Genomic DNA, 18,392 nt, shown 5'->3' with positions numbered 1-18,392 from the left:
CAATCTAAAGAGGTGTTAAAGTTCTACTCCATTTTGTGTCGTCCTCTCATAGGGCAAGACTGACATCTCAAAATGATCTCTTCCTTTAACAGTGTTTTGTAAGGGGAGTTCAAAAGAAGCTGTAGATTTCTTCTACCAGATTTATTCAGTTTAAGAATCAAATGTTTCACACAAACATATTTCTTCCCAGATCAATGGCTAATTTGCCTGTTGCTGCAGAACAATTCTGTAACTTCCAAAGAAGACTTGAGATTTCTAGCTTCCTATTTTTAAAATGTATTTTTTTGGGTCAAGACAAAATACAGTGTGCCTTCTTTCTCCATGTCTTCCATTTTTCTGGATTTTTCAACAGCAATTTAATTGAGAGACAGAGGGGAAAAAGGCTAGTAATTTTATTGCTATTGTTTGCTTTCTTTGTGCTGTGTTAGACTTCAGCTTTTGTACAACATATGGTGCTTGTCCTATCCAGATCTTGAAGTCTTATACTTTTTTCCACAGAAGTGCCATCTGAAAAAGTAAGTTCTTGTTAGAGTTGGCAAGTAGGATCTCAACAAAAATCCAATAGATTTCAATTGAGTTAGAATTTTATCACTAGAAATTGTAGTTATTTTCGTGGCCTTAATCCTTTTATATAAGTTTAACCATGTTACTGTTTTTGTGGTCCTACAATTAAGTCTGAAATAAATCCTATCTTTTTATTAGGTTGATTTTGAAATTAATGCTCGTTTAGGGGTGCACATACTAATATAGAACATGTAAAATCAGAATGAAGAAACAAAGTGAATGACTGTAAAACAGTTTGGCTTGTATTATTTCATTATTTTTTCCTACGATAATTATGATGTTTGCTGATCATATCCTTATACTTTCTGATATGTTTTATTTTTAAACCATTTTGTTTTATTTTTTAGAAAGATGAAAATAGCTGGAAAAAATTAGATAAGGAAAAGCACAGAAAAGACAGTGCGAGTGAAGAAAACTGGTTAACCTATGATTGCAAATTTTTGAAAAAATTGAAACAGTTTTTTTTTTTTACAAAAATAAGGTTGTACGGATGCATACGTTTTCCAAATGTGCGTATTATTTTGTTAAGAAAATCCTTGCTGATTTCTCTTTTATTAATATATGGTTTTAGTTGAGGGTCAGTCATACGTGAAAACTGAGAATTTTACTTCTGACTCTTTATTTCCTGCCAAACTCTCTAGAGTTATTATATATTCTCTGCTTCATTCTTCGCACTACGTAACTGCCTAACTCTTGAGTAGAAAAGTGGCCACGAAACACTTAAGTACTAAATTAACTTCTCCACATAATCTATCCTTTTAATAGTAAATGGAGTGTTATTTAACACTTGAGTTTTCAAACTTTTAAAACACTCTTCAGGTTTTACAGCAGAGGAGAGAAGTCAAGGTAGCACGTTGGTAAAGGTAATCAGCTTTACTCAGATCTTTTATCTGACATTGAGGCATCATATTACCTGACTTCTGAGATATAGGAGATTTGTTGGGTGCATTAGCCATAATAAGAAAATTAAACTGCATTTTTCTGCCATCTAGTGGCTGATTACTCAAAAATCATGATAGCTGATGAATTAATTCCTTTAATAATTACTGCAGTCAGGACAGATCTACAGAGCTGCATAGGTGAGAAATATTTGTAGGTCTTCCTATCAGTTTGTGTTCTGACCAGCAAAAAAAAAAAAAAAAAAAAAAACAACCCACAAACAACAAAAAAAACCCCAACAACACAAAAAAAACCACAGGATATGTAAAAAAATAAATAAACAAGATTGTAGATCTCTAATAGCACAGAATTCGGTGTAGAGCAGTGACATAAAGATGTAGCTAGTAACTGAAAAAATTTAGAGTTAATAATCAACTTCAGTGTTAGGTTAATGTTCTTTTAAACTTGTGCTTAAAGTTTGCTCATTATCTAGCTGTAGCAACACAATTCAACTTTAAGTTTTCTCTTTATCTGGTCTGTGCTACTAAATACAAATAGGCTGTGTGAATTCTAACACTGTTACACCAAATCTTTCCTGTAAACTGAAATCAGATATGGCCTTATTAAGTTCTTTTTTATAATGGCATGTATATGAATGTTAACACAAACTTGGTTGTTATAGTGTCTGCTAGCTGAATAAGTAAGTGCCACTGAAATATTATTTAAGGTATTTTTCAAGCTTTGATATTACCTAGTGAAATAGGCAAACAAGCCCTATATCAGTGCTGCCCACAGTAATTTCTTTAGCATCATTTAAGCTGCTGTGTGTGTGCGTGTGTGAGCAGGCATCTTCTCAGCCTACATGTGGATTCCTAAATCTGCAGGCTGGTTAGATGGTTGTCATGCATTCATCTGATAACTGCTGAATTTTATCTTTCCTGAAGAAAGGAGGACATTTCAAGATAACTTAGGAGTCTTGAGAAATTTCAAGACGCTTACAACAGATCAGTGGATCATCAGGAGTTCATGTTACTTTGGATACTGCAAAACAAATGCATGTGATCTGCAGACTCCTTTCTAGCAGAGAGATTTAATTTCCAGGTAGCATGAGGGGGAAAGGATAATAAAAGTGAATTCTAGATGGTATAGTCCTACCTCATATTAAGTGTAGTTAAGCAAGCAGACATTCTGAACTCCCTTTTATATCAGCACCAGTTGAAAATGACTAGATCCTTAAAGATATATATGTATTTTAAACTACATAAAGACCTAAAAGTAGCACTATTGAGAGCTGCTTGGTGACTGCAGTCAAATGCAAAAGGATGATGTTGATGCAGTTCATTTATTGAAGTCACTTGGGAACTTTGTCCTAAAGTAGTGACTTCTGTAACTAAGAATTACTATTGCTAACTTTTACAGTGAGGTATGGGGTGTGTCAAATCCTGTTTACTTCTATATGTAAACTCTTTTGCTGGGATAGCTCCTTTTAGTTAAATAATTTGAACTTCAGTGCTTGAGGTGTTCTAGTCAAATCTGTTCGCCACTCATCAGCTTAATATTTTAGCTTTAAGCCATTAAGCTATGTCTGGATTAGTTAAATTTGGTTTGTTTTTTCAGCTTAAATTGTTAATTTGATATCTTTACAAGAGAAGAAATTGAGCTCTCACGTACTTAAGAATACACACAGTTAAATGTCTGATTTTAAAGAGAATTACTATTCTCATATTTAAGGGTTTAGGGAAAGATTTATAATGATTTCAATGAATTAAGATAATTAAGATAACACACTTGACTTTCAAAAAAGCAAAAATTGTATTTAGAGATCAAATACTGCACAAAAGCTGACTCAGAGACACAGTTTTGCTTATTATGCTCGGCAAAATTTGTTTAGCTTACTGAATATTGCGTTGAAAAGCCATTTTCAAGAAAGGAAAAGAAAAACACTATCTCAGTTCTGAAACCCAGTGATTCTCTGTTAAATTTACTGATGTTTTACTTATGGTATCCCTTTTTTTTTTCCTCAGAGACTTCTGTGTAGGAAATGGGAAGTGTCTGATTCTAATAATCAAAGAAATAATAAAAAAAACTACGTTTTCTCGTTTAGGTTTTCTAGCTTAGTTTACTCCCAGAACTCTGGGAATGCTGGGAAGGAATAACTACTAGGTGGTGTTGCTTTTTTTTTTTCTTACAAAGGAGAAGAGTGTTCAAAAACAAACAAACAAAAACCCCAATGTTTAAGACTGTACTCTGCGACACAAGTTCTTAAAGCTTATACCGTGGCTCATAGTTTACATACTGGAGAAGCAGTTTAGTGTTTCATCATCTGATAGAACACTCCAGCAGAACATCCATGATTAATGAGCTGCAGCTGGTCCTTAACATTACCATTGTCATCTGTCCTGGACCTTGCCTTGTCCAGGGGTGATGAGCTGTGTGGTAAATGTGAAGTGTGCTTAGCCCATTGTATGAGAATATGGCTTTTTTTCTCTTCTTAGTGTGTTACGCTTAAGTGATTTGGTGTGGCAGCAGCATGTTCAACTATAGGGGACAGAGGAGGAAAAGCAAGAAAAAGCTGGGAAACAGAAGGCTCTTGCATTATGCTTCTCGCATCTTAGCCCCGTATTTGTATTCTTTATACAAGATGAGAAGGGAAAGAATGGGGATCATGGGAAACTTAATTGTGTTATGTTATTCTTCTGAGATTTCTATCATTTATGAAGAGTAGAGTACTGGGTTTCTTTTAATATGATGAAGACTGGTCAGAGGAAGTTCTGACAGCCCTTCTGTCTTTTTTGCAACAGGCAAGGATGTCTTTCTTAAAGAGAAAAAAAAAAAATAGTGTAATAGTTTTTATTTCACTCAGAGAACGTAAATTAACAAAAATAGCTGAACGTTCTATAATTACTCCTTTAATGCCATAAAGAATATGAGTGTCTGATTAAGGACCTGGAGAACGTGGAGTAGTCCGTCAAAATGCAAGGAGTGCAGTGTATTCCAAAGATGGGCCAGAGGGAAATACTTAATTTCCTTTGTTTTTCCACTGTGTTGAGCAACTAATTCCGTAAGAAATGCCTTTTTTTTTTAAACTAAGAAATTTGAAACAGATGGATTTTTTTCAAAGGTGGGTATTTGAGTGGAATAGAAACTAATGGTGTATGGTAACTTTGAAAATCACGGATAAGAATAATAGTGCACACTTATGTGTGTACATATGTGAATATTTTTTCTGCTTTTCACTAAGAAAGGAGTTTTGGGAGGAGAGGTTGGAAATGGAAGTGCTTTGTTTGTGTCATCTTTTGTATTGCATTTGCAATATTAACGTGGAGCTAGGGAGCAATCAAATCACAGCACATGAGATTTTTAATGTTAAGTCTTCCTATTAAAATCTCTATAAAACTAACATACCAATTTGGTTTCTAAAGAGAAGTTGTTTATATAGCTTAAATAAAAGCAGTGCATTTTTCTCTGCTGAGAAAATGGCTGCAGTTTTCTTTGTTTTATAACCAGTAAGAGTATTGAAAAGCTCATTAAGATTGCCATGTGTCTCTATTGCTGTAATTTTTGTGGCTTTATAAAAAGTCTCTTTCACTTCTACTCTGAGCAGTGTTGCGCATGTTGAATGGACTCTGTTGGTTACAAGTTTATTACACTCACTGCAAAGACTTTCTCTCTGCAAAGGCCTGGTAGTAGTGCTAGTAAGACTTCTTTTTCTTTAGGTTAATGAACTAAAAGCTATTGTACTCTTTTTCTTTAGGTTTTGCTTTGTTTTCTAAGCTTATTCAAAAGTGTGAATCATTTTCTAGGAATGTCATGATCCAAATGCTGTTAATTTAATGCATGTATGTTTTCAGATCCATCGTGCATCACTGGGAAATCTGACTGAATAAAGCAAAAGAGTTGCTCCTTTCCATGAAAGCATCATGTGCAGAGGTTCAACTCGATTTGTTGGGTGCTGACTCACAAAGTGTCTGGTGCTTTGTTTACAATGTGCTGCGAATAGGAAAGTAACCCAGTGTTATTAGGTATTTTTTTTGCTGTGTTCTGTTGTGTGTGTTTAGGTATTATAGGGTGAAGTAACTGGGTGCTGTAGTGCATGTGTTTCAGGGCAAGGGGGAAGTCTGCATTCCATCCCAAAACTGGGATTATGTAACAGTCTGTTTGAAGTTGTTTTATTTTACGAAGTATCAGATTTCAACATAATTGACACTTTCATCTCCTTCAACTTTGTTCTCCTCTGTGGTCTGCATTCTTCCCTGAGTCCATGGAATCCACAACTCTGCTTGCATCATCTCTTACAGGAGATGATTCCTGATTTATTGTGTGCATCTCTGAGCAGGGAGAAATTTGGAATAGCCCTTCCTTTTTAGAATAGTCTGCTCCTTTGTGTAATTTGTACAGATCTATTCAAGCAATAGATTTCAGTTGTCTCACTGAAACTGCAGTGGTAAAAGAATGTGAAAATCATGTTTAAATATTAATAGATTATTTGCTTGTCTAGGAGTTTGCGAAGTGAAGCAGGCAAATTTTATGATATTAACATTTTTTCCCACAGCAGCCTTTCTTTTCCCTCTCCTCCTTCATCTTTATCTATCAGCAGGTCACTTATTTTCTTCTAGCAGCTTCTGACAGCTGTTTGACGTCTTGCAGGCTTCCCTTCCCCCTCTCATGTGCTTCACCAGTTGTAACTATTAGAATTAAAAAAAAAAAAAAAGAGGTTTTGGAGTTCATTGCATCCTGAAGATGAAATTAGATGTTGAGGGGAAGTTTTTCACTGAGAGGGTGGTGAGAAACTTACACAGGGTGTCCAGAGAAGTTGAGAATGTCGCATCTCTGGAGGTGTTCAAGGCCAGGTTCGATGGGGCCTGAATGATCTGATCTAGTACTTGATCTGCTGACTGGCAACCCTCTCTGTGTCACAGAGGTTGGAACTTGATGATCCTTGAGGTCCCTTCCAATCCAGCTATTCTATGATTTTATGAAATCATACCCCCCATTCAAGAAAGTGCTGTTTGGTGTCGCATCTGAAGGGAATGCGACATTCTTGCTGCTCTGTTCAGTTTATCTTTCCTCAGTGACAATATTCTGGTAATCAGCTCAATTCGGAGGTTATCACTGCTGGTATTCATTTCTCTTTTTGAGGTGACGTTGTATACTGTATGGACCTGCCTGCTTGGATGTAGAGAGAAGAGGGAAACCAAATAAGGAGTAATCCAAGTCTTTGTTTTTTGAAAGTAAACCTGGTTTTGTTCTTTCACTGTATGAGGAAGAATCTTTAAGTATAGTTAGCTTTCCCTATGTCTTGTCCTCATCTCCTCTGCCTGTTTCTGGCATTATCCCTTTATTTGTTCTGTTCCTAACCCAAGTAATATCAAATATTACTTTAATCTTCCTTGTTCTGGTAACATCTGAAAAATCAATGTCTGAGTTCTTGTTCTCTGGTCAGTTATTACTATATCTAAGTAACAGAGTTTAATTTACTCTGATCCTATCATGCTAGAAGTAGAACACATCCTGTATCAATGCCCAGACAGTCTTTGTTCTGTATTAAAATGAAATCCTGGAAAAGTAACAGATTTTTTTTGTATATTAGACAATCTAGGATAGGTTTGATTTGAACGTCATAGCCTTTAATAGAAGTACATGAAGTATATATTTTTTTTCTTTCCCCCAAAGGGCTGAAGTGTGTAGATCTGGTTTTCTTTGATTCATTTCTTGTGGTTAAAATGTCATTTAAAAAAAAAAAAAAAGTATGGTCAATGTGTTTTTCCATCTTAACTGCTTCAGGAAAAATATAAGATGAACTTGATAAGGCATAAATCTATCTGTATCTGCTTCTGTATGAGGATGACTATAATGCTTTTTCCTTTTAGTTTTTCTTCCGATAGCCTAAGATTTTAGGTAGCCAAATGACTGGAAAAGATTTTTAGGTGGCATTTTCTTGTGAGGATTCATTGAGCAACTTAAGAATTTTGTGGGGGGAAAAAAGATGTTTAAGTTCTAAGTCCATTGGTCTATTGAAGAGAGGAGAATTAGAGGGGAAAGTTCAGTTTTAGAAACTTTAGGAAAAAGTTCCTAAACAATTTCTTACAGCTTAGATTTAGGAAAATATCCATTTATGTGCTGATATTATCCACATTTGAGTCCTGTTCAGCAGGGAGTGTATCTCAGTCTTGGGTATGGCATGTGTTTTCACAGTGTGCTGTCCTTGTAGAAGTATTTAGTTATCTTGAGTACACTGTGGAAAAGCATGGTACTATCTACCTTGCATAAGGGCAAAGTTTAAGCAGTGCCAATTCTCGTATTTTTACAGTATGTCCTTTCTCCTACTTTATTTAAAGCAGGAAGTTTAAATAGTAAAAGGGAGTCTTTAAGTGTGGATGACCAGACATTAAGATGTTAAGTTCAATTTAATTTGTAGAACATTTAAATCCATATGGACATGGGCTATGTACATATTTACTTTACTTGTGTTTATTTAACACCTGAACTCTAGTACTGTTCATGTACTAAACTGCATGTTATGACTAAAGGGGGGGAAGCCTGTACTCTCTCAGTATGCTTTGCTACCCTCTTTTTCCTAATGCGAATGCATTTTATTAAGATAACTGTCATACTGATAAGCGAACTGTTATTTAGAAAAATGATTTGTGACAGCACATATGCAAGATTTCAGAAGGTAGTTTGCATAAAGTACCTATTATTGCATCAGGAAGTAAAAACAGTGCCAATGTATTTCATGAATTGCTGATGCAGTGTATACCAGAAATGGGTGTCATGATTACTGTGTGAAAATTCAGACTTTTTTACTCTGTAAAATTGATATGAGTAGCATATATGATGCTATGATATGGCATAAATACTTCTGACATGTTTGGATTGGCTGCCTTGATCGTGGCAAGTGGGGCTGTTAGTTACGAGGACTATTCAAATAAGTGCCAGTAAAATGTTTAAATGCATCACTTGTTTATGCTTTTTATTTGTGAAGTTGAGATTTGAGACCTTTTCTGGACTGAAATAAAAATCATGGAGCTGGATATTAGTTGGTATGTTTCTGATGTGTTTGGGAAGACTTCACTGCCTTGCCTATATAATCCCTAAACATGTATTGCATTAGTTAAGTTGGGTCTTTGGCATTTTTTCCTGAAAGACTTCATATCTTGTCAGCTGGATTTTAAGTACATTTGTCAGTATGTGTTGGCCAACACATTCAGTAATGACTTCTATCGTAGTCTAGACAAAAGATGAGAGGGAACTTTTACAGATAGCTAAAAATGGCTGTGAAAGACCTTTCTGTTCCCTCACTGCCAGAAGCATTGTAAAATGAGGTGTTTGATTTCAGAACTAAAACATTCAAAGAGAAACAGCACATGTATTTGCATTCCCCCAAATTAATATTGTATTGTTTGTATTTATTATTGGCTAAAACTGAACACCTGTTTGTTATTTTAATACATGTTAATATGAGTTTTCCCTTTTAGAATAAAGGAAAGGAAAATACTTAGCAAATTGTTTTTTAGTGATGTAAAGCTGTTCAGTAGCTCATTAGTAAGAAAGCAAGACAGTTAATTGCTAGAATAAAACTGTTTCTTATCATACAGTTTTTTCTCTGAGAATTGCAGTATTTATTTTCCTGTATCTTTCCCCTTCCTAATAATAGTCATACGTTTATGTCTATTGAATCTTTGACAGAACTGTGAAAATGCAAAGCTTAGGGGTGCTTAACTAAAAAGGGTGTGACTTACATACTGAAGAAAACTTTCATAGCTTCTTCATTCACTTGTCATAATTATTTTAATAAACTACTGTTGTTCAGTTGTATTACGCGTATAAACAGGTACTAGACTTTGTTTGCATCTCAGTCCATTACAGCTCATACTTCTTACTTCTTTAAAGCCTAAACTTAGCCCAGATGTGGTCTTTACCTTTGGTCTCTAGGTAAATATGTAGAGAGTTGCTGTACTCTAAATATAACCTTGTCAGGTTTAGGAACGTTACTGACTTTTGCACACTAAGACAGGTTTCTCTTTCATGCTTCCAACAGTCTCGCTCATTTTTTCCAGTATTAATGTTTGCCAATGGCAGTTTCCCGCTTTCTTCGGCTGTGCTTTCTTCGGCCAACCATATTCCCCTCACTTGAGCTTTGTCAGCTCTCACTTCCCATTTGTTTATCTGACCTTTACTTTTGCTCTCATCATTCCTAATTCCTTTCTTTCTCACATGTCCTTCTACTCCTTTCCTTCCTACTGCGTAAGGAGTCAGTCTATTTTCAGGGTCATTTTGTCTTCAGACTCAGAAAGGAAGGTGGCTGTAACTTTGTTTTGCTTCAGGGAAACCCAACTTTTGCACAGAAAGTTTAATGCCAGACTGTTCATGACCTCCAGCAGCTTGATCCTGCTGCACGTAGTGGGAACAGTAGTTCTTTAATGAGACAGAATGCTTCTAGTGGTGAAGTCAGGAACTGGAAGGAACCAGAACCCAAATATTTTTAATGGATATGGAGATTTGTTAACATTCTCTTTTTCTGGGAAACTGCTGAGACTGCCCTAGAACACCCACAGAAGTTGTCACTTCTGGACTCAACTACAGCCGTGTAACCCACCAAACAGCAATTGAGGCATGCCTCTTGCGTTCAACATTATGCTCATTTGTGGACACCAAGCATTGCAATACATAGACCTGTGAATTACAGAGACTGTTGTAGACAAAATTCCTGTGGTGGATGCTGGCATTCAAAATGGGAAAACCAGTTATGGCACGCTCTCTGTAGAATCCAGTCTGGCAGTATGTGGATTTTCCTCTGCTGTGCCTCACCGTTCCTCTACATACAGCTGTTCTTCCAAACCGATTTTATATGTACACACACACACGTGTGTGTATATAACATTTTATATATTGTTCTGGTACAGCTTCATAGTAAAGTCAGTGTAAGACTGTATATCACTGATGAAATAAGTCATTCTTACTAAGTTTTCTTGTCTGTGTCTCAGGAAAAAAAAACTAATAGCTGATTTTGACTAGTTAATATCACGATAGGGTGATTTCACCAATGACATTTTTGGAATGTAGAAGCTGTAGGGAACTGTCAAAGTATTCCTGCTGTGCCATTGGCTAATCTGAACATTTTGAAATTATGGAAACATTTAAGTTTTTTACAAGATGATAATTGTATGCCTTTTACTGAGGGATCTGAAGAACTTCTCAGGCTCCCTTGCATTGTATCATTTTTATGATTGAACTAGAGATCTCCCTGAGAATTAGTGTTTTTGCTACCTTCGCATCTGGCCAAAGATACTCAGTTAAAGTATTTTAAGGATAATTGTAGCAAATGAATATTTGTCCTGAAGTTGTCATTGCAAAAATAAAGGTAAAAGCTTGAATATGTATGGTATATTAAATAGCAGCAGTTTACAAAGCAGTACTCTTCCAGGTCTTCCACACCAAATAAACAGGAATTACGATTGACAGGCTATGGAACGAAGAGTGGTGAGCTCATGAATGTGAGTAGGTGGGGGGGAGCGCAGACAAATCCCACCACTCTGGGCAGTTGCATAAAGAGGGTGTGGGTTCTGTCAGGCCTGAGGAATTTTCTGGTGGTGCAGAGTGCTGCAAACCTTGATTTTTTTTTTTATTTTTTTTTTTTTCCCCTGAACAGCTCAAACAGGCAAAGCAGCAGGGAAAAAAAAAGGAACAGGAACCTTAATGTGTCCTCTCATCTCTGTTTTGCTGAGTGAAGTAAGACTGTTTTTTTTTTGTGTGTGTTCATAGTAGCACTGGGGAATTAAGAACCTGCTGTGCTAATGTCCAAGAGTATACCTGTTTTAGGGGTAGAAAGGTTCTTTTCCCTCACTGTCAATCTGAATGGAACCTGTTAGAAAATAAACAATCACTGTCAGTGAAGAATATCTTCCACTCTTTTTTTTTCAATTATTTGCTTTGTTTATTGAGATTAAACAGAAGTCCACATAATGCATGTAATTGCGTAGTCTTGAAACTATCTGTGAAACATGTCCAGCCCTTCTTAAGACAGATTCACTTTTCTATTACATGTGCAAAGAGCAATTTTTTGTAATGCTTTTCTTTTTTCAAGATATTGTCAAAAGAGCACATGGCATTTTAGAAATTTGGCATAGACTAGGAAAATCCTGAGGCTGAACAGATAAGGGCAATCCACTGTTGTTTAAATCGTAAGGAAATCCTTATCACTAGTACCAAAGAGTTAAAGGTCTAGCTATTTGAATCCAAAAATCTAATTTATTGCTGTTGAGATTGGGCCTTAGGAAATAAATGCAGTACTATGATGTGGTGTGGAAGTCTGTACTTATGCTATTTCAGGAGTAGGTCCAAACCACAGACCTGAAAAAGACAATGCTACTACAGTCAGATCTGGCTGAAGTTATTTTCAGCGTAAGTGATAGGTTTGGCGCAGTACAGCAAGTGTCAGTAAAATGGCTGGACTTCATTCTAAGTGAAAATAGGAGCCACATCTTATGTGGCTTACCCTCCGCTAGTCAATGCAAGCAGATTCTATTAAATAAAATAGTATCTTCTTTCTTCATGACATTTCCTTTTCTAGTTTCTTCCTTTTCTTAAATAAAATTGAGAGCCTCCAAGGAAAATTTACTTCTGAACTTGAATGTGTGTTTCAAAGTGAAAAGAACCAAAACACAAACCAAAAAAGAGCTTGAGCAACTGCTTAAAAAAAATATTGCCTTAAAATTTTTGCAAGAGGTTAGAATATTGAAACCACATGATACCACTGCAGAGTGTTAAGCTCTTGGTAACTTGATAAATATCAGCCCACTGATGCCTATTAATATAGAAGAAAATTAAAACAATTCTTGTCACCTGGGATAGATCTTGCAGTTTAGATGTGTAAGTAGAATTCAGACAATACCACTGGACTGTTATTAGAAGACCCTAAAAGAATAAAAACATTAAAACATTTTTTCTTGCAGAACCCAATTTGGGTTGTTTTTGGTTTTTTTTTTTTTAGATAGCTAAAATGACTTTAGCTTTAAAGAGTGGTTTTTGTTCCTTCCATGAGCTCCTCTGAATGTTACTATATCTGTATGCGTACAAGTTAAATGTCATCCTGTTACACAGGATTAAAAAATCATGTTATAGCTCATCAGGTGTCTCCCAACTTATTTTTAATCCACACAAGCTAATCTGAGCTTTTCTGTGTTTGTTACACTTAAATTCAGACAAAACTTTGAGTCTTAGTATTTCCATTGAAAATTTTTGACTAAGTGTAAATGCTTGTACTCCTTTCATGTAATTTTTTCTGAGGAACATATGAAGCATCCCATGCAAGAGAACATTTCTATAATGCTCACTCGCTTTCACATTTTCTTCTGTGTAGTCTGTAACATAGTGGGACTCCATCTGAGTGTTAACTGCAGAAATGTAGCATAAATCCCTCCTGCCTGGTGCCTTATCAGATGAGTTCTGTTATTAATTGCATTCACAGCTAGCTAGAATGGCATTCATCACATCCTTGTATTTCTTCTGCTTCTGACTAGATGCATCAGATTTTATGTCTACATCAACCGACTCTCTTAATTTCATTTTCTCAATAGAGACAATATTTGCATGTTTGAGTCTCAAAGTTATAAAGTGAGACAGGAGCCTTTCCAGGAAAAATCATAGAAACATCCAGCTTATGAAAAAGCTCAGGAAATTCTTTACATCTTCTGAATACATGTCAAGACTCTAGCAGGAAGAAGAAGAAACAGATACAAACTGAGCTTTGGATGTTAACATTGTTCTAGCAAGTGCTGAACTGTTTCCCTGTACACTACTGAAAAGTGCATTTGGGAGGAAAGTCTCTTTGATATTCTTCCTGCATTTGAATAAGCATATATGGAAGCAAGAGGGGGGAAAAAAGAAAGATGCAGCCTTCTACTGAACAAAATTTATATCTAGTAGGAAAAGCAGAGGATATAGACCTCTCAAGTGTTCCTTTTTGTTCAAAATTAGAATTCAGTGCAGCAGACAGCTAGCCCAGGGATTACTTTGGGCTCTAAATGAGGCATCCATCCATGCAGAATGGAAAGGGAAGCCGGTTGTTTTCCTTTTTGATTCTTGCAAGAACCAAGACCAGGTAAGGCAGCCTTATTTTACTTGAATGTTCCCTGTGTTGCCTTTTCCGGAGAAAAACAAGATGAACAAAAAGAAGCTGGAAGTTTGGGGATATTCTCTGTTGGGAAAGCATTCTTTTTCCTTATCAGGACTTTCAGAGATTTTGTTAAATTGAGTATGCAATGTTTGAGTATTGACTTAACAAAAGAAAAGAAGTAGCCTCATTTTGTAGCTGGGCAGAAGCTGTGGTGTTTTGCTTTGGTAATACTTCCTTTTAAGGTTATGTATGAGAAATAGGTGAAGAAAAGTGCTGAAGTTTCTTGATATTTCTGCTGAATTAGTAACAGTATTTTAAGCAGTTAACAAAGATAGTCTTTGCAGTGTTTTTGCGGAGTTGAGCTGTTAATGTTTGCTGAGAGTAGCAGATGCGTTTATTTTGAAGAAAAAAAATTTAATGCATGAGTGTTTTCAGTATCCCTTTCCAATATGATCAGTATATGTACAGCAATGTGTAGTCTTTTCATAGCAAATATTCTTGTCTTTTTTTGGCTGGCTCTTGAAGTGACATCTACAGGAATATGGTTATCTTACTAACAAAATGAAGGCTTGTACGCAGTTGGTTGTTTGTTCTTTTTAAAGAGACATTTCAATTCATTAATGGGGTCAGTAATTCATATTCACTTAAATCTGCTACTTGCATAATACTGAAACTGATGTTTCAGTGTCTGTAAACACTCACATTGTGCTATAGTTTTTAGCATGTGAGATGTGTCTGAGGTGTGGTGGGATTTTTGGTTTTTTTTCCCAGCTCTGAAATCCACAGGAAGTCTTTCTTCAGAGCATGGTTTTTCTCCACTGTTCAGATGAAACAGTCATTTCAGAGGGGTCTGCAACCACATAACAAGCTCAAGGCAACCAAATGACTTCTGAGACTGGGAGATATAATTATTTAGGACCTGTCTAGAGGATTCATTGGCTTCAAGCACCTCAGCTGGGCTTTCAACCTAGATGCTTCATGTAGGAACTTAGTCTTTTTTATAATGCCAGTGCATAGTAAGAGGCTTTCTCAGGGTGCCCCTAAGGTTGGTGCTTGTTCAATAATGATTTCTAAAGGAATCTTCCTCTTACCAACACTTATGTAAAATACTTAGTAGAGCTAAATTCAAGGCTTTCCTGCCTGAATTCATATGCCTCAGAAATGGCACAAAAGCCAGCAGAGTTTAGAAGCTGACCTCCCATCAGTTAAGGGGCACAGGGAGAGGAGGAGAATAGCTGTTCTTTGCAAGGTAGGTATCAGAAGGAGTAAAGTTATTGCTTGAAAGAAGTGTCATCAAGGAGAAATACATTTAGAGTAATAGGAAGGATGGAATGTGAGGATTCCATTGGATAAATGCTATCAGGAGCTTACCTATTTGCTACAGAACAGTGTTATAGTAGAGTTAAAAAAAAAAAAAAAAAATCATTAAGCAGTTAGAGTGAAATTGTTTGCCTTCCCATCTAGAGTTTTGGAGAATTTCAGAGGTAGAAAACTGCGCTAGTCTCTTTTAACTTGAGTTGATTATGCCCGCTACTGAGTAATTCCTATAATGTATTTATTCTGTCTACCTCTACGTATGATAAATTTCAGAGGGTGTCAGTCAAATTAAACAAAAGGTACTCTGTATTTACAGTGATGTAATGTTACGGCTTTAGTGTGGAGGCTACCAGACAAGACTAGACAAAGCAAATGTTAAAAATAACATTCTAATTAAACCAATCCTTTGGTATGGATCACTGATGGTGTTGTGGCCTTGCTCTTGACTTTCAAACATTGAAAGGTATTTCTGATGGCTGCAGCTAAGAGCTGTAAGCCCAGCTCTGCTCACGATCAGCTAACACCTGTTTTGGTGAAAAGCTATTTTAGTTGTTCAGTCCCAGGATTAGTTTTATAGACCAAAATAAACCCTTGTCATGCACTGGAGCTTTAGACTTTGGAAAAAACACACTGAATGTGTGGTCTAAACCAACTGAAATATATATGGAATATTCAAGTAATGCTGGAAAATGGCACTGGGCATATGTTGATGTCTTGGCCAGTGCAGGAAAGTAAATCTTCCCCTCTGTCACTGTAATACTTCCGGGATTTCTGCCTGTCTCTGTAATTTACCTGGCTGATGTCAAACACAATATGTGTAAAAAGATAACTTTCAAAATGTGATAATTTGAAGAGACGTTAAAAAAAAATCAAAAGTGGTCACACGATTGACTCTGCAATATGCTGTTTTGATGTAAATCAATAAAAGACTTAGTAGAGGAAAATACAGATCTTTTGCTAATACGTGTCATGCATGCTCGAGTATTATATATGGATGCTGCTCCAAAAGTAATACCGCCTATTGTATTATGTTGGCCCACAACACCAGAGGTGGATGTTGAAGGTTCAGCCTCTACTGCTGTACCACCCTGCCACAATATTGTCTGTTCTTTCCGGAAATCATGAAATTAGTTTTGAAGCTGTTGCCTTTAGTTCTATTCTAGAATTAATATTTCCATGTTAATTATCTGGATGATTTCTTGAAAGTTATGATGTAACAATATCCTTGAGTATACGAAGCAGGATGAATTATTGATAATAATTACTAATTGATTTATTTAAGTAATTCGGAAGCTAACCTATGTATGGCTTCCGGGGAAGGCGAGCAACAAAGCTCATGAATTATGTTAACTGAAATGGGTAATGAAAGAAATTAGATATTTTTTTCTTTTTCTAAATCCGTCCTAGTGTTTTCTGTTTGCTTGTAATTTCAAATATCATAGCAAGTACCTAAGTGAATCTAAACTAAAGGCTATTTCTTTGGAGGAGATAACAGGACAAAGAAACAGAGTAACCCTCAGGGTGCATCATGACTTAGTTGAAGGCACAGGCATTTCAACGCGTCCTCACAATTTGAGCAATAAGCAGAATGCTTTTGATTCTGCAGTGGACTGGCGTGCAGACTCTTGGGAATTCCCCAACTGGTTGCAATTAAGTGTTTGGAGTTTGAAAGTCCAATTTGCAAATAACAGCTCTGTCATAGCAACCATGATAATTTGCTAAGCTACTGATTTCTTTTTTTATCAGTGAGCGAGTTGCAATGATAGTAGAATGGGCTTACATAAAGCATACATTTGTAACAGTGAGGAAAAAAAAGTCAGAAATTATTCAAATGGTTTTGAACTGCAGTTACAAAGTAATCAACTTCAGTTGTTTCAGCTTCTTATTTAGCATCTCTAAGAAGCCCAAGTAGCCTGTTCCTGGCTTGGATGTCAGAATGAATTGCTACAGGAAATCCTGTGTTTGTAAATAGCAGAGTAGTGCAGAAGTGTTCTTCTGAAGAACTTGGATCTTCTATATGTTATGACTGACTAATACAGTTGTCTGCCTGTCAAAAGACTGTTTTTGTTTGCTTTGTCAACAATAGACCGCACAGTATTGGGGGGGGGGCGGAGAGGGGCTGGCATTCCTTGGTGTGTCCCCTCTTTCCCAGGGTTTCTGGGCCTACTTTTCTGTTTCACCTTAAATACATTACATTCTTGGTTTTCAGCTTCAAGCAGCTTTCTGGTTTTAGTTTCCTTAAAAGCAAACATTTTAACTTTCCAACTAGTACTTGTGTACATTTGTTTCTATGATATATATGACATACTAGTGGCACAAGCCTCCTTGAAGATTCTTGCTAGCTTGCTCTGAATTTTGTACAGATATTGCAATTTCCACAACCGCGCTTTCTCTGTTTCTTTAACAGAAACCTATAGGAGTTGTCAGGGGGTGCATCATACCTACATTAAACTGAGTTAGGATGAGGCTGAATAACGGTACCTGAGAGTTAGTCAAAGTTTTGCAAAGCTGTTGTAACTGGGTTTGATCTGAATGTCATTTGTAATAATCACCTGTCTCACAATTCAGATACTACTTGTTTTTTTTTCTTAGATGGTAATCAGGCTATTAGAAAGGTTCTATGATTCTAAGGTTATGATACAGTAATAGACTGCTAACAACTTTGTTAATAGGACTTCCAAGTTCGTATTGTTTCATTCACTTATCACGTAAGAATTATACATCGAATGAGATTGTTCAATATGATATTTTGGTAGTGTCTCCTTTCTACACATTGAAATGATGGGGGAGGGAGGTAAACATTCTTTTTTTGTAGAAAAAAAATGCAGGGAAGAATTGGAATAATGAATTTTCCCATGTGAAAACATTCCATTCAGTGCAGAAAATCTTTCCTTTTTTTCTCTCTCCATGTGTTTTTTCCTGTTTTTGTTTTTCTTTATTTCATTGTTCTTTCCTTAAAATAAGAACTAACCTACTTTTGATGATTCTCAGTAGTATGTTTTTTATTATTTTTCTTATCAATCTTTGATATGAGACAATAAACTTTGATTTGTTGGCAAAACTTGCATAATCTTGATTTTGTTATTGTCTGTTTCACATGTTTAATAAGTATAAAGTCTAGGTTTAGATTTAAGTGGAAATAAAAGCTTTGCAACTGACAAGAAGTCATTTATGGTCTAGAAAATCTGGAGACGTTGGATGGAAAATGAAAACTCATTAATGGTACAGGTTCTGAAATTATTCTTTAAAAGTCCTCAAATGTCAATGCTCTGTATCCTTTACATGTATGGTTGGTTTTTTGTTTGTTTTGTGCTTGTGCTGTTTTAAACCTTATAATTACGCTGTGAAAATGTGAGCGTTTGAGTTCTGACATAAGACCAGACTCAATGTGGGTATAATTACAGGCTTTTTTAAACTGAAAAATAGGCTTGTTTCTCATTGTCAAAGGCAATTGCAGAGGCTTTTTTTTATATCAATAAATTGTTAGAGAATTTCTGTATTTCATTCATTCATA

General features: G+C 35.9%; 1 protein-coding gene and 1 non-coding gene across 2 annotated transcripts in view; both read left to right on the top strand.

Moving 5' to 3' along the window:
• The window catches only part of TTC27 (tetratricopeptide repeat domain 27), a 101,959-nt gene that overhangs the window by 29,989 nt on the left and 53,578 nt on the right, over window positions 1-18,392 (top strand). The gene's annotated exons all lie outside the window — the stretch shown is intronic.
• On the top strand, window positions 2,255-2,366 carry MIR456 (microRNA 456). The gene has a single exon (NR_031586.1). It is a non-coding gene; the product is annotated as a microRNA 456 (primary transcript).

The sequence above is a fragment of the Gallus gallus genome, chromosome 3, assembly GCF_016699485.2.
Source record: "Gallus gallus isolate bGalGal1 chromosome 3, bGalGal1.mat.broiler.GRCg7b, whole genome shotgun sequence".
In the NCBI taxonomy this organism is placed as follows: Eukaryota; Metazoa; Chordata; class Aves; order Galliformes; family Phasianidae; genus Gallus; species Gallus gallus.
This window is presented reverse-complemented; position numbering and strand designations above follow the sequence as displayed.